The sequence below is a fragment of the Schistocerca gregaria genome, chromosome 2 (assembly GCF_023897955.1).
Source record: "Schistocerca gregaria isolate iqSchGreg1 chromosome 2, iqSchGreg1.2, whole genome shotgun sequence".
Taxonomy (NCBI): Eukaryota; Metazoa; Arthropoda; class Insecta; order Orthoptera; family Acrididae; genus Schistocerca; species Schistocerca gregaria.
Window position 1 is genome coordinate 1,016,048,428 of NC_064921.1, and position 16,388 is coordinate 1,016,064,815.

General features: G+C 52.1%; 51 non-coding genes across 51 annotated transcripts; 34 read left to right on the plus strand and 17 right to left on the minus strand.

Annotated features, from left to right (window-relative positions):
• The first annotated feature begins 158 nt into the window (after positions 1–158).
• Positions 159–231, plus strand: Trnav-cac (transfer RNA valine (anticodon CAC)). Its single transcript has one exon. It is a non-coding gene; the product is annotated as a tRNA-Val (tRNA).
• Positions 232–389: 158 nt separating this feature from the next.
• Trnav-aac (transfer RNA valine (anticodon AAC)) lies at positions 390–462 on the plus strand. Its single transcript has one exon. It is a non-coding gene; the product is annotated as a tRNA-Val (tRNA).
• A 195-nt stretch (positions 463–657) lies between these two features.
• Trnap-agg (transfer RNA proline (anticodon AGG)) lies at positions 658–729 on the minus strand. The gene has a single exon. It is a non-coding gene; the product is annotated as a tRNA-Pro (tRNA).
• Positions 730–1,140: 411 nt separating this feature from the next.
• Positions 1,141–1,213, plus strand: Trnav-cac (transfer RNA valine (anticodon CAC)). The gene has a single exon. It is a non-coding gene; the product is annotated as a tRNA-Val (tRNA).
• A 158-nt stretch (positions 1,214–1,371) lies between these two features.
• On the plus strand, positions 1,372–1,444 carry Trnav-aac (transfer RNA valine (anticodon AAC)). Its single transcript has one exon. It is a non-coding gene; the product is annotated as a tRNA-Val (tRNA).
• Positions 1,445–1,639: 195 nt separating this feature from the next.
• Trnap-agg (transfer RNA proline (anticodon AGG)) lies at positions 1,640–1,711 on the minus strand. Its single transcript has one exon. It is a non-coding gene; the product is annotated as a tRNA-Pro (tRNA).
• Positions 1,712–2,122: 411 nt separating this feature from the next.
• On the plus strand, positions 2,123–2,195 carry Trnav-cac (transfer RNA valine (anticodon CAC)). The gene has a single exon. It is a non-coding gene; the product is annotated as a tRNA-Val (tRNA).
• A 158-nt stretch (positions 2,196–2,353) lies between these two features.
• On the plus strand, positions 2,354–2,426 carry Trnav-aac (transfer RNA valine (anticodon AAC)). Its single transcript has one exon. It is a non-coding gene; the product is annotated as a tRNA-Val (tRNA).
• Positions 2,427–2,621: 195 nt separating this feature from the next.
• Positions 2,622–2,693, minus strand: Trnap-agg (transfer RNA proline (anticodon AGG)). Its single transcript has one exon. It is a non-coding gene; the product is annotated as a tRNA-Pro (tRNA).
• Positions 2,694–3,083: 390 nt separating this feature from the next.
• Positions 3,084–3,156, plus strand: Trnav-cac (transfer RNA valine (anticodon CAC)). The gene has a single exon. It is a non-coding gene; the product is annotated as a tRNA-Val (tRNA).
• Positions 3,157–3,314: 158 nt separating this feature from the next.
• On the plus strand, positions 3,315–3,387 carry Trnav-aac (transfer RNA valine (anticodon AAC)). Its single transcript has one exon. It is a non-coding gene; the product is annotated as a tRNA-Val (tRNA).
• A 195-nt stretch (positions 3,388–3,582) lies between these two features.
• On the minus strand, positions 3,583–3,654 carry Trnap-agg (transfer RNA proline (anticodon AGG)). The gene has a single exon. It is a non-coding gene; the product is annotated as a tRNA-Pro (tRNA).
• A 411-nt stretch (positions 3,655–4,065) lies between these two features.
• Positions 4,066–4,138, plus strand: Trnav-cac (transfer RNA valine (anticodon CAC)). The gene has a single exon. It is a non-coding gene; the product is annotated as a tRNA-Val (tRNA).
• Positions 4,139–4,296: 158 nt separating this feature from the next.
• Trnav-aac (transfer RNA valine (anticodon AAC)) lies at positions 4,297–4,369 on the plus strand. Its single transcript has one exon. It is a non-coding gene; the product is annotated as a tRNA-Val (tRNA).
• Positions 4,370–4,564: 195 nt separating this feature from the next.
• Positions 4,565–4,636, minus strand: Trnap-agg (transfer RNA proline (anticodon AGG)). The gene has a single exon. It is a non-coding gene; the product is annotated as a tRNA-Pro (tRNA).
• A 411-nt stretch (positions 4,637–5,047) lies between these two features.
• On the plus strand, positions 5,048–5,120 carry Trnav-cac (transfer RNA valine (anticodon CAC)). The gene has a single exon. It is a non-coding gene; the product is annotated as a tRNA-Val (tRNA).
• A 158-nt stretch (positions 5,121–5,278) lies between these two features.
• On the plus strand, positions 5,279–5,351 carry Trnav-aac (transfer RNA valine (anticodon AAC)). The gene has a single exon. It is a non-coding gene; the product is annotated as a tRNA-Val (tRNA).
• Positions 5,352–5,546: 195 nt separating this feature from the next.
• Positions 5,547–5,618, minus strand: Trnap-agg (transfer RNA proline (anticodon AGG)). Its single transcript has one exon. It is a non-coding gene; the product is annotated as a tRNA-Pro (tRNA).
• A 390-nt stretch (positions 5,619–6,008) lies between these two features.
• Positions 6,009–6,081, plus strand: Trnav-cac (transfer RNA valine (anticodon CAC)). The gene has a single exon. It is a non-coding gene; the product is annotated as a tRNA-Val (tRNA).
• A 158-nt stretch (positions 6,082–6,239) lies between these two features.
• Trnav-aac (transfer RNA valine (anticodon AAC)) lies at positions 6,240–6,312 on the plus strand. Its single transcript has one exon. It is a non-coding gene; the product is annotated as a tRNA-Val (tRNA).
• Positions 6,313–6,507: 195 nt separating this feature from the next.
• Trnap-agg (transfer RNA proline (anticodon AGG)) lies at positions 6,508–6,579 on the minus strand. The gene has a single exon. It is a non-coding gene; the product is annotated as a tRNA-Pro (tRNA).
• A 390-nt stretch (positions 6,580–6,969) lies between these two features.
• On the plus strand, positions 6,970–7,042 carry Trnav-cac (transfer RNA valine (anticodon CAC)). Its single transcript has one exon. It is a non-coding gene; the product is annotated as a tRNA-Val (tRNA).
• A 158-nt stretch (positions 7,043–7,200) lies between these two features.
• On the plus strand, positions 7,201–7,273 carry Trnav-aac (transfer RNA valine (anticodon AAC)). Its single transcript has one exon. It is a non-coding gene; the product is annotated as a tRNA-Val (tRNA).
• A 195-nt stretch (positions 7,274–7,468) lies between these two features.
• Trnap-agg (transfer RNA proline (anticodon AGG)) lies at positions 7,469–7,540 on the minus strand. Its single transcript has one exon. It is a non-coding gene; the product is annotated as a tRNA-Pro (tRNA).
• Positions 7,541–7,930: 390 nt separating this feature from the next.
• Trnav-cac (transfer RNA valine (anticodon CAC)) lies at positions 7,931–8,003 on the plus strand. Its single transcript has one exon. It is a non-coding gene; the product is annotated as a tRNA-Val (tRNA).
• Positions 8,004–8,161: 158 nt separating this feature from the next.
• On the plus strand, positions 8,162–8,234 carry Trnav-aac (transfer RNA valine (anticodon AAC)). Its single transcript has one exon. It is a non-coding gene; the product is annotated as a tRNA-Val (tRNA).
• A 195-nt stretch (positions 8,235–8,429) lies between these two features.
• On the minus strand, positions 8,430–8,501 carry Trnap-agg (transfer RNA proline (anticodon AGG)). Its single transcript has one exon. It is a non-coding gene; the product is annotated as a tRNA-Pro (tRNA).
• A 411-nt stretch (positions 8,502–8,912) lies between these two features.
• On the plus strand, positions 8,913–8,985 carry Trnav-cac (transfer RNA valine (anticodon CAC)). The gene has a single exon. It is a non-coding gene; the product is annotated as a tRNA-Val (tRNA).
• Positions 8,986–9,143: 158 nt separating this feature from the next.
• On the plus strand, positions 9,144–9,216 carry Trnav-aac (transfer RNA valine (anticodon AAC)). Its single transcript has one exon. It is a non-coding gene; the product is annotated as a tRNA-Val (tRNA).
• A 195-nt stretch (positions 9,217–9,411) lies between these two features.
• Positions 9,412–9,483, minus strand: Trnap-agg (transfer RNA proline (anticodon AGG)). The gene has a single exon. It is a non-coding gene; the product is annotated as a tRNA-Pro (tRNA).
• Positions 9,484–9,873: 390 nt separating this feature from the next.
• On the plus strand, positions 9,874–9,946 carry Trnav-cac (transfer RNA valine (anticodon CAC)). Its single transcript has one exon. It is a non-coding gene; the product is annotated as a tRNA-Val (tRNA).
• Positions 9,947–10,104: 158 nt separating this feature from the next.
• On the plus strand, positions 10,105–10,177 carry Trnav-aac (transfer RNA valine (anticodon AAC)). The gene has a single exon. It is a non-coding gene; the product is annotated as a tRNA-Val (tRNA).
• A 195-nt stretch (positions 10,178–10,372) lies between these two features.
• On the minus strand, positions 10,373–10,444 carry Trnap-agg (transfer RNA proline (anticodon AGG)). Its single transcript has one exon. It is a non-coding gene; the product is annotated as a tRNA-Pro (tRNA).
• Positions 10,445–10,855: 411 nt separating this feature from the next.
• On the plus strand, positions 10,856–10,928 carry Trnav-cac (transfer RNA valine (anticodon CAC)). The gene has a single exon. It is a non-coding gene; the product is annotated as a tRNA-Val (tRNA).
• Positions 10,929–11,086: 158 nt separating this feature from the next.
• Positions 11,087–11,159, plus strand: Trnav-aac (transfer RNA valine (anticodon AAC)). Its single transcript has one exon. It is a non-coding gene; the product is annotated as a tRNA-Val (tRNA).
• A 195-nt stretch (positions 11,160–11,354) lies between these two features.
• Trnap-agg (transfer RNA proline (anticodon AGG)) lies at positions 11,355–11,426 on the minus strand. The gene has a single exon. It is a non-coding gene; the product is annotated as a tRNA-Pro (tRNA).
• A 390-nt stretch (positions 11,427–11,816) lies between these two features.
• Positions 11,817–11,889, plus strand: Trnav-cac (transfer RNA valine (anticodon CAC)). The gene has a single exon. It is a non-coding gene; the product is annotated as a tRNA-Val (tRNA).
• A 158-nt stretch (positions 11,890–12,047) lies between these two features.
• On the plus strand, positions 12,048–12,120 carry Trnav-aac (transfer RNA valine (anticodon AAC)). The gene has a single exon. It is a non-coding gene; the product is annotated as a tRNA-Val (tRNA).
• Positions 12,121–12,315: 195 nt separating this feature from the next.
• Positions 12,316–12,387, minus strand: Trnap-agg (transfer RNA proline (anticodon AGG)). Its single transcript has one exon. It is a non-coding gene; the product is annotated as a tRNA-Pro (tRNA).
• A 411-nt stretch (positions 12,388–12,798) lies between these two features.
• On the plus strand, positions 12,799–12,871 carry Trnav-cac (transfer RNA valine (anticodon CAC)). The gene has a single exon. It is a non-coding gene; the product is annotated as a tRNA-Val (tRNA).
• A 158-nt stretch (positions 12,872–13,029) lies between these two features.
• On the plus strand, positions 13,030–13,102 carry Trnav-aac (transfer RNA valine (anticodon AAC)). The gene has a single exon. It is a non-coding gene; the product is annotated as a tRNA-Val (tRNA).
• A 195-nt stretch (positions 13,103–13,297) lies between these two features.
• On the minus strand, positions 13,298–13,369 carry Trnap-agg (transfer RNA proline (anticodon AGG)). Its single transcript has one exon. It is a non-coding gene; the product is annotated as a tRNA-Pro (tRNA).
• A 390-nt stretch (positions 13,370–13,759) lies between these two features.
• Positions 13,760–13,832, plus strand: Trnav-cac (transfer RNA valine (anticodon CAC)). Its single transcript has one exon. It is a non-coding gene; the product is annotated as a tRNA-Val (tRNA).
• Positions 13,833–13,990: 158 nt separating this feature from the next.
• Trnav-aac (transfer RNA valine (anticodon AAC)) lies at positions 13,991–14,063 on the plus strand. Its single transcript has one exon. It is a non-coding gene; the product is annotated as a tRNA-Val (tRNA).
• Positions 14,064–14,258: 195 nt separating this feature from the next.
• Trnap-agg (transfer RNA proline (anticodon AGG)) lies at positions 14,259–14,330 on the minus strand. The gene has a single exon. It is a non-coding gene; the product is annotated as a tRNA-Pro (tRNA).
• A 390-nt stretch (positions 14,331–14,720) lies between these two features.
• On the plus strand, positions 14,721–14,793 carry Trnav-cac (transfer RNA valine (anticodon CAC)). The gene has a single exon. It is a non-coding gene; the product is annotated as a tRNA-Val (tRNA).
• A 158-nt stretch (positions 14,794–14,951) lies between these two features.
• Trnav-aac (transfer RNA valine (anticodon AAC)) lies at positions 14,952–15,024 on the plus strand. Its single transcript has one exon. It is a non-coding gene; the product is annotated as a tRNA-Val (tRNA).
• A 195-nt stretch (positions 15,025–15,219) lies between these two features.
• Positions 15,220–15,291, minus strand: Trnap-agg (transfer RNA proline (anticodon AGG)). The gene has a single exon. It is a non-coding gene; the product is annotated as a tRNA-Pro (tRNA).
• Positions 15,292–15,702: 411 nt separating this feature from the next.
• On the plus strand, positions 15,703–15,775 carry Trnav-cac (transfer RNA valine (anticodon CAC)). The gene has a single exon. It is a non-coding gene; the product is annotated as a tRNA-Val (tRNA).
• A 158-nt stretch (positions 15,776–15,933) lies between these two features.
• Positions 15,934–16,006, plus strand: Trnav-aac (transfer RNA valine (anticodon AAC)). Its single transcript has one exon. It is a non-coding gene; the product is annotated as a tRNA-Val (tRNA).
• Positions 16,007–16,201: 195 nt separating this feature from the next.
• On the minus strand, positions 16,202–16,273 carry Trnap-agg (transfer RNA proline (anticodon AGG)). Its single transcript has one exon. It is a non-coding gene; the product is annotated as a tRNA-Pro (tRNA).
• Between the last annotated feature and the right edge of the window lie 115 nt (positions 16,274–16,388).

Consider the following 16,388-nt stretch of genomic DNA (forward strand, 5'->3'; position numbering starts at 1 on the left):
GTGCTACGGCAGACAAACTCTCGAGCACCCGAAGACTTCTTGTGCCCTCGGCTGTAATGGTTTCCAGGCTGTCAAAAGAACCGTCGCGTGTGCATTCGCGGACGGGAGACAGGCTGAGGTAATTTCGAGGGAACGGGGATAGACTCCCCACGTCCGCAGTTTCCGTAGTGTAGCGGTTATCACGTCTGCTTCACACGCAGAAGGTCCCCGGTTCGATCCCGGGCGGGAACAGTATTTTCCTGAATATGTCGTATTGTACTCCAGTGAGCCACGACATGTGAGGATCTTCTGCATGTACCTTTGTTATGCAAGTAGCGCATTTATTTAATTTTTTAGTTACGATGACAACATCAGCACGAGTTGCCTCTAAGGTAAGGCGCACACAAGTAGTTTCCGTGGTGTAGCGGTTATCACGTCTGCCTAACACGCAGAAGGTCCCCGGTTCGATCCCGGGCGGAAACACTTTTTCATCATTAAAAACAAGACATAGTAACATGCATCTGCTTCCATCTGTACCCAAAAACCTTCGTAATCGCCTTCACACGTCGGATCAGAGTGTCAATTGCTCACATCAAATATGAAATTCATTTGATACTGCCGCCGAGCATTTTGCGTCGACTCAGCCACTCACGTGCGATCAGTTTGCACAAAACGCTAGGGCTCGTCCGGGATTTGAACACGGGACCTCCTGCACCCTAAGCAGGAATCATACCCCTAGACCAACGAGCCACCTGACATGGCGAATGACTATAATTTCAGTGCACTGGGTCCCTCGATGTGGTCCAGGGTGCTCTGGAAAGTCTCGTGTAGGCTGGCGGGATGGGGGCGGCGCGAATTCCCGCGGTCGGCGGCCTTCCTGGGCTATTGGTACCTTCATGTAGAGCTGCCGCTGGGCTCGCACTCCCTGCTGCTAAGAAAGTGATTGCTTTTGCTGCTATGACTTACAATCACGACTGCGGGAAAAACCGCTATCTCGTTAGGGGTGCTACGGCAGACAAACTCTCGAGCACCCGAAGACTTCTTGTGCCCTCGGCTGTAATGGTTTCCAGGCTGTCAAAAGAACCGTCGCGTGTGCATTCGCGGACGGGAGACAGGCTGAGGTAATTTCGAGGGAACGGGGATGGACTCCTCACGTCCGCAGTTTCCGTAGTGTAGCGGTTATCACGTCTGCTTCACACGCAGAAGGTCCCCGGTTCGATCCCGGGCGGGAACAGTATTTTCCTGAATATGTCGTATTGTACTCCAGTGAGCCACGACATGTGAGGATCTTCTGCATGTACCTTTGTTATGCAAGTAGCGCATTTATTTAATTTTTTAGTTACGATGACAACATCAGCACGAGTTGCCTCTAAGGTAAGGCGCACACAAGTAGTTTCCGTGGTGTAGCGGTTATCACGTCTGCCTAACACGCAGAAGGTCCCCGGTTCGATCCCGGGCGGAAACACTTTTTCATCATTAAAAACAAGACATAGTAACATGCATCTGCTTCCATCTGTACCCAAAAACCTTCGTAATCGCCTTCACACGTCGGATCAGAGTGTCAATTGCTCACATCAAATATGAAATTCATTTGATACTGCCGCCGAGCATTTTGCGTCGACTCAGCCACTCACGTGCGATCAGTTTGCACAAAACGCTAGGGCTCGTCCGGGATTTGAACACGGGACCTCCTGCACCCTAAGCAGGAATCATACCCCTAGACCAACGAGCCACCTGACATGGCGAATGACTATAATTTCAGTGCACTGGGTCCCTCGATGTGGTCCAGGGTGCTCTGGAAAGTCTCGTGTAGGCTGGCGGGATGGGGGCGGCGCGAATTCCCACGGTCGGCGGCCTTCCTGGGCTATTGGTACCTTCATGTAGAGCTGCCGCTGGGCTCGCACTCCCTGCTGCTAAGAAAGTGATTGCTTTTGCTGCTATGACTTACAATCACGACTGCGGGAAAAACCGCTATCTCGTTAGGGGTGCTACGGCAGACAAACTCTCGAGCACCCGAAGACTTCTTGTGCCCTCGGCTGTAATGGTTTCCAGGCTGTCAAAAGAACCGTCGCGTGTGCATTCGCGGACGGGAGACAGGCTGAGGTAATTTCGAGGGAACGGGGATGGACTCCTCACGTCCGCAGTTTCCGTAGTGTAGCGGTTATCACGTCTGCTTCACACGCAGAAGGTCCCCGGTTCGATCCCGGGCGGGAACAGTATTTTCCTGAATATGTCGTATTGTACTCCAGTGAGCCACGACATGTGAGGATCTTCTGCATGTACCTTTGTTATGCAAGTAGCGCATTTATTTAATTTTTTAGTTACGATGACAACATCAGCACGAGTTGCCTCTAAGGTAAGGCGCACACAAGTAGTTTCCGTGGTGTAGCGGTTATCACGTCTGCCTAACACGCAGAAGGTCCCCGGTTCGATCCCGGGCGGAAACACTTTTTCATCATTAAAAACAAGACATAGTAACATGCATCTGCTTCCATCTGTACCCAAAAACCTTCGTAATCGCCTTCACACGTCGGATCAGAGTGTCAATTGCTCACATCAAATATGAAATTCATTTGATACTGCCGCCGAGCATTTTGCGTCGACTCAGCCACTCACGTGCGATCAGTTTGCACAAAACGCTAGGGCTCGTCCGGGATTTGAACCCAGGACCTCCTGCACCCTAAGCAGGAATCATACCCCTAGACCAACGAGCCACCTGACATGGCGAATGACTATAATTTCAGTGCACTGGGTCCCTCGATGTGGTCCAGGGTGCTCTGGAAAGTCTCGTGTAGGCTGGCGGGATGGGGGCGGCGCGAATTCCCGCGGTCGGCGGCCTTCCTGGGCTATTGGTACCTTCATGTAGAGCTGCCGCTGGGCTCGCACTCCCTGCTGCTGCTATGACTTACAATCACGACTGCGGGAAAAACCGCTATCTCGTTAGGGGTGCTACGGCAGACAAACTCTCGAGCACCCGAAGACTTCTTGTGCCCTCGGCTGTAATGGTTTCCAGGCTGTCAAAAGAACCGTCGCGTGTGCATTCGCGGACGGGAGACAGGCTGAGGTAATTTCGAGGGAACGGGGATAGACTCCTCACGTCCGCAGTTTCCGTAGTGTAGCGGTTATCACGTCTGCTTCACACGCAGAAGGTCCCCGGTTCGATCCCGGGCGGGAACAGTATTTTCCTGAATATGTCGTATTGTACTCCAGTGAGCCACGACATGTGAGGATCTTCTGCATGTACCTTTGTTATGCAAGTAGCGCATTTATTTAATTTTTTAGTTACGATGACAACATCAGCACGAGTTGCCTCTAAGGTAAGGCGCACACAAGTAGTTTCCGTGGTGTAGCGGTTATCACGTCTGCCTAACACGCAGAAGGTCCCCGGTTCGATCCCGGGCGGAAACACTTTTTCATCATTAAAAACAAGACATAGTAACATGCATCTGCTTCCATCTGTACCCAAAAACCTTCGTAATCGCCTTCACACGTCGGATCAGAGTGTCAATTGCTCACATCAAATATGAAATTCATTTGATACTGCCGCCGAGCATTTTGCGTCGACTCAGCCACTCACGTGCGATCAGTTTGCACAAAACGCTAGGGCTCGTCCGGGATTTGAACACGGGACCTCCTGCACCCTAAGCAGGAATCATACCCCTAGACCAACGAGCCACCTGACATGGCGAATGACTATAATTTCAGTGCACTGGGTCCCTCGATGTGGTCCAGGGTGCTCTGGAAAGTCTCGTGTAGGCTGGCGGGATGGGGGCGGCGCGAATTCCCGCGGTCGGCGGCCTTCCTGGGCTATTGGTACCTTCATGTAGAGCTGCCGCTGGGCTCGCACTCCCTGCTGCTAAGAAAGTGATTGCTTTTGCTGCTATGACTTACAATCACGACTGCGGGAAAAACCGCTATCTTGTTAGGGGTGCTACGGCAGACAAACTCTCGAGCACCCGAAGACTTCTTGTGCCCTCGGCTGTAATGGTTTCCAGGCTGTCAAAAGAACCGTCGCGTGTGCATTCGCGGACGGGAGACAGGCTGAGGTAATTTCGAGGGAACGGGGATGGACTCCTCACGTCCGCAGTTTCCGTAGTGTAGCGGTTATCACGTCTGCTTCACACGCAGAAGGTCCCCGGTTCGATCCCGGGCGGGAACAGTATTTTCCTGAATATGTCGTATTGTACTCCAGTGAGCCACGACATGTGAGGATCTTCTGCATGTACCTTTGTTATGCAAGTAGCGCATTTATTTAATTTTTTAGTTACGATGACAACATCAGCACGAGTTGCCTCTAAGGTAAGGCGCACACAAGTAGTTTCCGTGGTGTAGCGGTTATCACGTCTGCCTAACACGCAGAAGGTCCCCGGTTCGATCCCGGGCGGAAACACTTTTTCATCATTAAAAACAAGACATAGTAACATGCATCTGCTTCCATCTGTACCCAAAAACCTTCGTAATCGCCTTCACACGTCGGATCAGAGTGTCAATTGCTCACATCAAATATGAAATTCATTTGATACTGCCGCCGAGCATTTTGCGTCGACTCAGCCACTCACGTGCGATCAGTTTGCACAAAACGCTAGGGCTCGTCCGGGATTTGAACCCGGGACCTCCTGCACCCTAAGCAGGAATCATACCCCTAGACCAACGAGCCACCTGACATGGCGAATGACTATAATTTCAGTGCACTGGGTCCCTCGATGTGGTCCAGGGTGCTCTGGAAAGTCTCGTGTAGGCTGGCGGGATGGGGGCGGCGCGAATTCCCGCGGTCGGCGGCCTTCCTGGGCTATTGGTACCTTCATGTAGAGCTGCCGCTGGGCTCGCACTCCCTGCTGCTAAGAAAGTGATTGCTTTTGCTGCTATGACTTACAATCACGACTGCGGGAAAAACCGCTATCTCGTTAGGGGTGCTACGGCAGACAAACTCTCGAGCACCCGAAGACTTCTTGTGCCCTCGGCTGTAATGGTTTCCAGGCTGTCAAAAGAACCGTCGCGTGTGCATTCGCGGACGGGAGACAGGCTGAGGTAATTTCGAGGGAACGGGGATGGACTCCTCACGTCCGCAGTTTCCGTAGTGTAGCGGTTATCACGTCTGCTTCACACGCAGAAGGTCCCCGGTTCGATCCCGGGCGGGAACAGTATTTTCCTGAATATGTCGTATTGTACTCCAGTGAGCCACGACATGTGAGGATCTTCTGCATGTACCTTTGTTATGCAAGTAGCGCATTTATTTAATTTTTTAGTTACGATGACAACATCAGCACGAGTTGCCTCTAAGGTAAGGCGCACACAAGTAGTTTCCGTGGTGTAGCGGTTATCACGTCTGCCTAACACGCAGAAGGTCCCCGGTTCGACCCCGGGCGGAAACACTTTTTCATCATTAAAAACAAGACATAGTAACATGCATCTGCTTCCATCTGTACCCAAAAACCTTCGTAATCGCCTTCACACGTCGGATCAGAGTGTCAATTGCTCACATCAAATATGAAATTCATTTGATACTGCCGCCGAGCATTTTGCGTCGACTCAGCCACTCACGTGCGATCAGTTTGCACAAAACGCTAGGGCTCGTCCGGGATTTGAACCCAGGACCTCCTGCACCCTAAGCAGGAATCATACCCCTAGACCAACGAGCCACCTGACATGGCGAATGACTATAATTTCAGTGCACTGGGTCCCTCGATGTGGTCCAGGGTGCTCTGGAAAGTCTCGTGTAGGCTGGCGGGATGGGGGCGGCGCGAATTCCCGCGGTCGGCGGCCTTCCTGGGCTATTGGTACCTTCATGTAGAGCTGCCGCTGGGCTCGCACTCCCTGCTGCTGCTATGACTTACAATCACGACTGCGGGAAAAACCGCTATCTCGTTAGGGGTGCTACGGCAGACAAACTCTCGAGCACCCGAAGACTTCTTGTGCCCTCGGCTGTAATGGTTTCCAGGCTGTCAAAAGAACCGTCGCGTGTGCATTCGCGGACGGGAGACAGGCTGAGGTAATTTCGAGGGAACGGGGATAGACTCCTCACGTCCGCAGTTTCCGTAGTGTAGCGGTTATCACGTCTGCTTCACACGCAGAAGGTCCCCGGTTCGATCCCGGGCGGGAACAGTATTTTCCTGAATATGTCGTATTGTACTCCAGTGAGCCACGACATGTGAGGATCTTCTGCATGTACCTTTGTTATGCAAGTAGCGCATTTATTTAATTTTTTAGTTACGATGACAACATCAGCACGAGTTGCCTCTAAGGTAAGGCGCACACAAGTAGTTTCCGTGGTGTAGCGGTTATCACGTCTGCCTAACACGCAGAAGGTCCCCGGTTCGATCCCGGGCGGAAACACTTTTTCATCATTAAAAACAAGACATAGTAACATGCATCTGCTTCCATCTGTACCCAAAAACCTTCGTAATCGCCTTCACACGTCGGATCAGAGTGTCAATTGCTCACATCAAATATGAAATTCATTTGATACTGCCGCCGAGCATTTTGCGTCGACTCAGCCACTCACGTGCGATCAGTTTGCACAAAACGCTAGGGCTCGTCCGGGATTTGAACACGGGACCTCCTGCACCCTAAGCAGGAATCATACCCCTAGACCAACGAGCCACCTGACATGGCGAATGACTATAATTTCAGTGCACTGGGTCCCTCGATGTGGTCCAGGGTGCTCTGGAAAGTCTCGTGTAGGCTGGCGGGATGGGGGCGGCGCGAATTCCCGCGGTCGGCGGCCTTCCTGGGCTATTGGTACCTTCATGTAGAGCTGCCGCTGGGCTCGCACTCCCTGCTGCTGCTATGACTTACAATCACGACTGCGGGAAAAACCGCTATCTCGTTAGGGGTGCTACGGCAGACAAACTCTCGAGCACCCGAAGACTTCTTGTGCCCTCGGCTGTAATGGTTTCCAGGCTGTCAAAAGAACCGTCGCGTGTGCATTCGCGGACGGGAGACAGGCTGAGGTAATTTCGAGGGAACGGGGATGGACTCCTCACGTCCGCAGTTTCCGTAGTGTAGCGGTTATCACGTCTGCTTCACACGCAGAAGGTCCCCGGTTCGATCCCGGGCGGGAACAGTATTTTCCTGAATATGTCGTATTGTACTCCAGTGAGCCACGACATGTGAGGATCTTCTGCATGTACCTTTGTTATGCAAGTAGCGCATTTATTTAATTTTTTAGTTACGATGACAACATCAGCACGAGTTGCCTCTAAGGTAAGGCGCACACAAGTAGTTTCCGTGGTGTAGCGGTTATCACGTCTGCCTAACACGCAGAAGGTCCCCGGTTCGATCCCGGGCGGAAACACTTTTTCATCATTAAAAACAAGACATAGTAACATGCATCTGCTTCCATCTGTACCCAAAAACCTTCGTAATCGCCTTCACACGTCGGATCAGAGTGTCAATTGCTCACATCAAATATGAAATTCATTTGATACTGCCGCCGAGCATTTTGCGTCGACTCAGCCACTCACGTGCGATCAGTTTGCACAAAACGCTAGGGCTCGTCCGGGATTTGAACCCGGGACCTCCTGCACCCTAAGCAGGAATCATACCCCTAGACCAACGAGCCACCTGACATGGCGAATGACTATAATTTCAGTGCACTGGGTCCCTCGATGTGGTCCAGGGTGCTCTGGAAAGTCTCGTGTAGGCTGGCGGGATGGGGGCGGCGCGAATTCCCGCGGTCGGCGGCCTTCCTGGGCTATTGGTACCTTCATGTAGAGCTGCCGCTGGGCTCGCACTCCCTGCTGCTGCTATGACTTACAATCACGACTGCGGGAAAAACCGCTATCTCGTTAGGGGTGCTACGGCAGACAAACTCTCGAGCACCCGAAGACTTCTTGTGCCCTCGGCTGTAATGGTTTCCAGGCTGTCAAAAGAACCGTCGCGTGTGCATTCGCGGACGGGAGACAGGCTGAGGTAATTTCGAGGGAACGGGGATGGACTCCTCACGTCCGCAGTTTCCGTAGTGTAGCGGTTATCACGTCTGCTTCACACGCAGAAGGTCCCCGGTTCGATCCCGGGCGGGAACAGTATTTTCCTGAATATGTCGTATTGTACTCCAGTGAGCCACGACATGTGAGGATCTTCTGCATGTACCTTTGTTATGCAAGTAGCGCATTTATTTAATTTTTTAGTTACGATGACAACATCAGCACGAGTTGCCTCTAAGGTAAGGCGCACACAAGTAGTTTCCGTGGTGTAGCGGTTATCACGTCTGCCTAACACGCAGAAGGTCCCCGGTTCGATCCCGGGCGGAAACACTTTTTCATCATTAAAAACAAGACATAGTAACATGCATCTGCTTCCATCTGTACCCAAAAACCTTCGTAATCGCCTTCACACGTCGGATCAGAGTGTCAATTGCTCACATCAAATATGAAATTCATTTGATACTGCCGCCGAGCATTTTGCGTCGACTCAGCCACTCACGTGCGATCAGTTTGCACAAAACGCTAGGGCTCGTCCGGGATTTGAACCCGGGACCTCCTGCACCCTAAGCAGGAATCATACCCCTAGACCAACGAGCCACCTGACATGGCGAATGACTATAATTTCAGTGCACTGGGTCCCTCGATGTGGTCCAGGGTGCTCTGGAAAGTCTCGTGTAGGCTGGCGGGATGGGGGCGGCGCGAATTCCCGCGGTCGGCGGCCTTCCTGGGCTATTGGTACCTTCATGTAGAGCTGCCGCTGGGCTCGCACTCCCTGCTGCTAAGAAAGTGATTGCTTTTGCTGCTATGACTTACAATCACGACTGCGGGAAAAACCGCTATCTCGTTAGGGGTGCTACGGCAGACAAACTCTCGAGCACCCGAAGACTTCTTGTGCCCTCGGCTGTAATGGTTTCCAGGCTGTCAAAAGAACCGTCGCGTGTGCATTCGCGGACGGGAGACAGGCTGAGGTAATTTCGAGGGAACGGGGATGGACTCCTCACGTCCGCAGTTTCCGTAGTGTAGCGGTTATCACGTCTGCTTCACACGCAGAAGGTCCCCGGTTCGATCCCGGGCGGGAACAGTATTTTCCTGAATATGTCGTATTGTACTCCAGTGAGCCACGACATGTGAGGATCTTCTGCATGTACCTTTGTTATGCAAGTAGCGCATTTATTTAATTTTTTAGTTACGATGACAACATCAGCACGAGTTGCCTCTAAGGTAAGGCGCACACAAGTAGTTTCCGTGGTGTAGCGGTTATCACGTCTGCCTAACACGCAGAAGGTCCCCGGTTCGATCCCGGGCGGAAACACTTTTTCATCATTAAAAACAAGACATAGTAACATGCATCTGCTTCCATCTGTACCCAAAAACCTTCGTAATCGCCTTCACACGTCGGATCAGAGTGTCAATTGCTCACATCAAATATGAAATTCATTTGATACTGCCGCCGAGGATTTTGCGTCGACTCAGCCACTCACGTGCGATCAGTTTGCACAAAACGCTAGGGCTCGTCCGGGATTTGAACCCGGGACCTCCTGCACCCTAAGCAGGAATCATACCCCTAGACCAACGAGCCACCTGACATGGCGAATGACTATAATTTCAGTGCACTGGGTCCCTCGATGTGGTCCAGGGTGCTCTGGAAAGTCTCGTGTAGGCTGGCGGGATGGGGGCGGCGCGAATTCCCGCGGTCGGCGGCCTTCCTGGGCTATTGGTACCTTCATGTAGAGCTGCCGCTGGGCTCGCACTCCCTGCTGCTGCTATGACTTACAATCACGACTGCGGGAAAAACCGCTATCTCGTTAGGGGTGCTACGGCAGACAAACTCTCGAGCACCCGAAGACTTCTTGTGCCCTCGGCTGTAATGGTTTCCAGGCTGTCAAAAGAACCGTCGCGTGTGCATTCGCGGACGGGAGACAGGCTGAGGTAATTTCGAGGGAACGGGGATGGACTCCTCACGTCCGCAGTTTCCGTAGTGTAGCGGTTATCACGTCTGCTTCACACGCAGAAGGTCCCCGGTTCGATCCCGGGCGGGAACAGTATTTTCCTGAATATGTCGTATTGTACTCCAGTGAGCCACGACATGTGAGGATCTTCTGCATGTACCTTTGTTATGCAAGTAGCGCATTTATTTAATTTTTTAGTTACGATGACAACATCAGCACGAGTTGCCTCTAAGGTAAGGCGCACACAAGTAGTTTCCGTGGTGTAGCGGTTATCACGTCTGCCTAACACGCAGAAGGTCCCCGGTTCGATCCCGGGCGGAAACACTTTTTCATCATTAAAAACAAGACATAGTAACATGCATCTGCTTCCATCTGTACCCAAAAACCTTCGTAATCGCCTTCACACGTCGGATCAGAGTGTCAATTGCTCACATCAAATATGAAATTCATTTGATACTGCCGCCGAGCATTTTGCGTCGACTCAGCCACTCACGTGCGATCAGTTTGCACAAAACGCTAGGGCTCGTCCGGGGTTTGAACCCGGGACCTCCTGCACCCTAAGCAGGAATCATACCCCTAGACCAACGAGCCACCTGACATGGCGAATGACTATAATTTCAGTGCACTGGGTCCCTCGATGTGGTCCAGGGTGCTCTGGAAAGTCTCGTGTAGGCTGGCGGGATGGGGGCGGCGCGAATTCCCGCGGTCGGCGGCCTTCCTGGGCTATTGGTACCTTCATGTAGAGCTGCCGCTGGGCTCGCACTCCCTGCTGCTAAGAAAGTGATTGCTTTTGCTGCTATGACTTACAATCACGACTGCGGGAAAAACCGCTATCTCGTTAGGGGTGCTACGGCAGACAAACTCTCGAGCACCCGAAGACTTCTTGTGCCCTCGGCTGTAATGGTTTCCAGGCTGTCAAAAGAACCGTCGCGTGTGCATTCGCGGACGGGAGACAGGCTGAGGTAATTTCGAGGGAACGGGGATGGACTCCTCACGTCCGCAGTTTCCGTAGTGTAGCGGTTATCACGTCTGCTTCACACGCAGAAGGTCCCCGGTTCGATCCCGGGCGGGAACAGTATTTTCCTGAATATGTCGTATTGTACTCCAGTGAGCCACGACATGTGAGGATCTTCTGCATGTACCTTTGTTATGCAAGTAGCGCATTTATTTAATTTTTTAGTTACGATGACAACATCAGCACGAGTTGCCTCTAAGGTAAGGCGCACACAAGTAGTTTCCGTGGTGTAGCGGTTATCACGTCTGCCTAACACGCAGAAGGTCCCCGGTTCGATCCCGGGCGGAAACACTTTTTCATCATTAAAAACAAGACATAGTAACATGCATCTGCTTCCATCTGTACCCAAAAACCTTCGTAATCGCCTTCACACGTCGGATCAGAGTGTCAATTGCTCACATCAAATATGAAATTCATTTGATACTGCCGCCGAGCATTTTGCGTCGACTCAGCCACTCACGTGCGATCAGTTTGCACAAAACGCTAGGGCTCGTCCGGGATTTGAACCCGGGACCTCCTGCACCCTAAGCAGGAATCATACCCCTAGACCAACGAGCCACCTGACATGGCGAATGACTATAATTTCAGTGCACTGGGTCCCTCGATGTGGTCCAGGGTGCTCTGGAAAGTCTCGTGTAGGCTGGCGGGATGGGGGCGGCGCGAATTCCCGCGGTCGGCGGCCTTCCTGGGCTATTGGTACCTTCATGTAGAGCTGCCGCTGGGCTCGCACTCCCTGCTGCTGCTATGACTTACAATCACGACTGCGGGAAAAACCGCTATCTCGTTAGGGGTGCTACGGCAGACAAACTCTCGAGCACCCGAAGACTTCTTGTGCCCTCGGCTGTAATGGTTTCCAGGCTGTCAAAAGAACCGTCGCGTGTGCATTCGCGGACGGGAGACAGGCTGAGGTAATTTCGAGGGAACGGGGATGGACTCCTCACGTCCGCAGTTTCCGTAGTGTAGCGGTTATCACGTCTGCTTCACACGCAGAAGGTCCTCGGTTCGATCCCGGGCGGGAACAGTATTTTCCTGAATATGTCGTATTGTACTCCAGTGAGCCACGACATGTGAGGATCTTCTGCATGTACCTTTGTTATGCAAGTAGCGCATTTATTTAATTTTTTAGTTACGATGACAACATCAGCACGAGTTGCCTCTAAGGTAAGGCGCACACAAGTAGTTTCCGTGGTGTAGCGGTTATCACGTCTGCCTAACACGCAGAAGGTCCCCGGTTCGATCCCGGGCGGAAACACTTTTTCATCATTAAAAACAAGACATAGTAACATGCATCTGCTTCCATCTGTACCCAAAAACCTTCGTAATCGCCTTCACACGTCGGATCAGAGTGTCAATTGCTCACATCAAATATGAAATTCATTTGATACTGCCGCCGAGCATTTTGCGTCGACTCAGCCACTCACGTGCGATCAGTTTGCACAAAACGCTAGGGCTCGTCCGGGATTTGAACCTGGGACCTCCTGCACCCTAAGCAGGAATCATACCCCTAGACCAACGAGCCACCTGACATGGCGAATGACTATAATTTCAGTGCACTGGGTCCCTCGATGTGGTCCAGGGTGCTCTGGAAAGTCTCGTGTAGGCTGGCGGGATGGGGGCGGCGCGAATTCCCGCGGTCGGCGGCCTTCCTGGGCTATTGGTACCTTCATGTAGAGCTGCCGCTGGGCTCGCACTCCCTGCTGCTAAGAAAGTGATTGCTTTTGCTGCTATGACTTACAATCACGACTGCGGGAAAAACCGCTATCTCGTTAGGGGTGCTACGGCAGACAAACTCTCGAGCACCCGAAGACTTCTTGTGCCCTCGGCTGTAATGCTTTCCAGGCTGTCAAAAGAACCGTCGCGTGTGCATTCGCGGACGGGAGACAGGCTGAGGTAATTTCGAGGGAACGGGGATGGACTCCTCACGTCCGCAGTTTCCGTAGTGTAGCGGTTATCACGTCTGCTTCACACGCAGAAGGTCCCCGGTTCGATCCCGGGCGGGAACAGTATTTTCCTGAATATGTCGTATTGTACTCCAGTGAGCCACGACATGTGAGGATCTTCTGCATGTACCTTTGTTATGCAAGTAGCGCATTTATTTAATTTTTTAGTTACGATGACAACATCAGCACGAGTTGCCTCTAAGGTAAGGCGCACACAAGTAGTTTCCGTGGTGTAGCGGTTATCACGTCTGCCTAACACGCAGAAGGTCCCCGGTTCGATCCCGGGCGGAAACACTTTTTCATCATTAAAAACAAGACATAGTAACATGCATCTGCTTCCATCTGTACCCAAAAACCTTCGTAATCGCCTTCACACGTCGGATCAGAGTGTCAATTGCTCACATCAAATATGAAATTCATTTGATACTGCCGCCGAGCATTTTGCGTCGACTCAGCCACTCACGTGCGATCAGTTTGCACAAAACGCTAGGGCTCGTCCGGGATTTGAACCCAGGACCTCCTGCACCCTAAGCAGGAATCATACCCCTAGACCAACGAGCCACCTGACATGGCGAATGACTATTATTTCAGTGCACTGGGTCCCTCGATGTGGTCCAGGGTGCTCTGGAAAGTCTCGTGTAGGCTGGCGGGATGGGGGCGGCGCGAATTCCCGCGGTCGGCGGCCTTCCTGGGCTATTGGTACCTTCATGTAGAGCTGCCGCTGGGCTCGCACTCCCTGCTGCTGCTATGACTTACAATCACGACTGCTGGAAAAACCGCTATCTCGTTAGGGGTGCTACGGCAGACAAACTCTCGAGCACCCGAAGACTTCTTGTGCCCTCGGCTGTAATGGTTTCCAGGCTGTCAAAAGAACCGTCGCGTGTGCATTCGCGGACGGGAGACAGGCTGAGGTAATTTCGAGGGAACGGGGATGGACTCCTCACGTCCGCAGTTTCCGTAGTGTAGCGGTTATCACGTCTGCTTCACACGCAGAAGGTCCCCGGTTCGATCCCGGGCGGGAACAGTATTTTCCTGAATATGTCGTATTGTACTCCAGTGAGCCACGACATGTGAGGATCTTCTGCATGTACCTTTGTTATGCAAGTAGCGCATTTATTTAATTTTTTAGTTACGATGACAACATCAGCACGAGTTGCCTCTAAGGTAAGGCGCACACAAGTAGTTTCCGTGGTGTAGCGGTTATCACGTCTGCCTAACACGCAGAAGGTCCCCGGTTCGATCCCGGGCGGAAACACTTTTTCATCATTAAAAACAAGACATAGTAACATGCATCTGCTTCCATCTGTACCCAAAAACCTTCGTAATCGCCTTCACACGTCGGATCAGAGTGTCAATTGCTCACATCAAATATGAAATTCATTTGATACTGCCGCCGAGCATTTTGCGTCGACTCAGCCACTCACGTGCGATCAGTTTGCACAAAACGCTAGGGCTCGTCCGGGATTTGAACCCGGGACCTCCTGCACCCTAAGCAGGAATCATACCCCTAGACCAACGAGCCACCTGACATGGCGAATGACTATAATTTCAGTGCACTGGGTCCCTCGATGTGGTCCAGGGTGCTCTGGAAAGTCTCGTGTAGGCTGGCGGGATGGGGGCGGCGCGAATTCCCGCGGTCGGCGGCCTTCCTGGGCTATTGGTACCTTCATGTAGAGCTGCCGCTGGGCTCGCACTCCCTGCTGCTGCTATGACTTACAATCACGACTGCGGGAAAAACCGCTATCTCGTTAGGGGTGCTACGGCAGACAAACTCTCGAGCACCCGAAGACTTCTTGTGCCCTCGGCTGTAATGGTTTCCAGGCTGTCAAAAGAACCGTCGCGTGTGCATTCGCGGACGGGAGACAGGCTGAGGTAATTTCGAGGGAACGGGGATGGACTCCTCACGTCCGCAGTTTCCGTAGTGTAGCGGTTATCACGTCTGCTTCACACGCAGAAGGTCCCCGGTTCGATCCCGGGCGGGAACAGTATTTTCCTGAATATGTCGTATTGTACTCCAGTGAGCCACGACATGTGAGGATCTTCTGCATGTACCTTTGTTATGCAAGTAGCGCATTTATTTAATTTTTTAGTTACGATGACAACATCAGCACGAGTTGCCTCTAAGGTAAGGCGCACACAAGTAGTTTCCGTGGTGTAGCGGTTATCACGTCTGCCTAACACGCAGAAGGTCCCCGGTTCGATCCCGGGCGGAAACACTTTTTCATCATTAAAAACAAGACATAGTAACATGCATCTGCTTCCATCTGTACCCAAAAACCTTCGTAATCGCCTTCACACGTCGGATCAGAGTGTCAATTGCTCACATCAAATATGAAATTCATTTGATACTGCCGCCGAGCATTTTGCGTCGACTCAGCCACTCACGTGCGATCAGTTTGCACAAAACGCTAGGGCTCGTCCGGGGTTTGAACCCGGGACCTCCTGCACCCTAAGCAGGAATCATACCCCTAGACCAACGAGCCACCTGACATGGCGAATGACTATAATTTCAGTGCACTGGGTCCCTCGATGTGGTCCAGGGTGCTCTGGAAAGTCTCGTGTAGGCTGGCGGGATGGGGGCGGCGCGAATTCCCGCGGTCGGCGGCCTTCCTGGGCTATTGGTACCTTCATGTAGAGCTGCCGCTGGGCTCGCACTCCCTGCTGCTAAGAAAGTGATTGCTTTTGCTGCTATGACTTACAATCACGACTGCGGGAAAAACCGCTATCTCGTTAGGGGTGCTACGGCAGACAAACTCTCGAGCACCCGAAGACTTCTTGTGCCCTCGGCTGTAATGGTTTCCAGGCTGTCAAAAGAACCGTCGCGTGTGCATTCGCGGACGGGAGACAGGCTGAGGTAATTTCGAGGGAACGGGGATGGACTCCTCACGTCCGCAGTTTCCGTAGTGTAGCGGTTATCACGTCTGCTTCACACGCAGAAGGTCCCCGGTTCGATCCCGGGCGGGAACAGTATTTTCCTGAATATGTCGTATTGTACTCCAGTGAGCCACGACATGTGAGGATCTTCTGCATGTACCTTTGTTATGCAAGTAGCGCATTTATTTAATTTTTTAGTTACGATGACAACATCAGCACGAGTTGCCTCTAAGGTAAGGCGCACACAAGTAGTTTCCGTGGTGTAGCGGTTATCACGTCTGCCTAACACGCAGAAGGTCCCCGGTTCGATCCCGGGCGGAAACACTTTTTCATCATTAAAAACAAGACATAGTAACATGCATCTGCTTCCATCTGTACCCAAAAACCTTCGTAATCGCCTTCACACGTCGGATCAGAGTGTCAATTGCTCACATCAAATATGAAATTCATTTGATACTGCCGCCGAGCATTTTGCGTCGACTCAGCCACTCACGTGCGATCAGTTTGCACAAAACGCTAGGGCTCGTCCGGGATTTGAACCCGGGACCTCCTGCACCCTAAGCAGGAATCATACCCCTAGACCAACGAGCCACCTGACATGGCGAATGACTATAATTTCAGTGCACTGGGTCCCTCGATGTGGTCCAGGGTGCTCTGGAAAGTCTCGTGTAGGCTGGCGGGATGGGGGCGGCGCGAATTCCCGCGG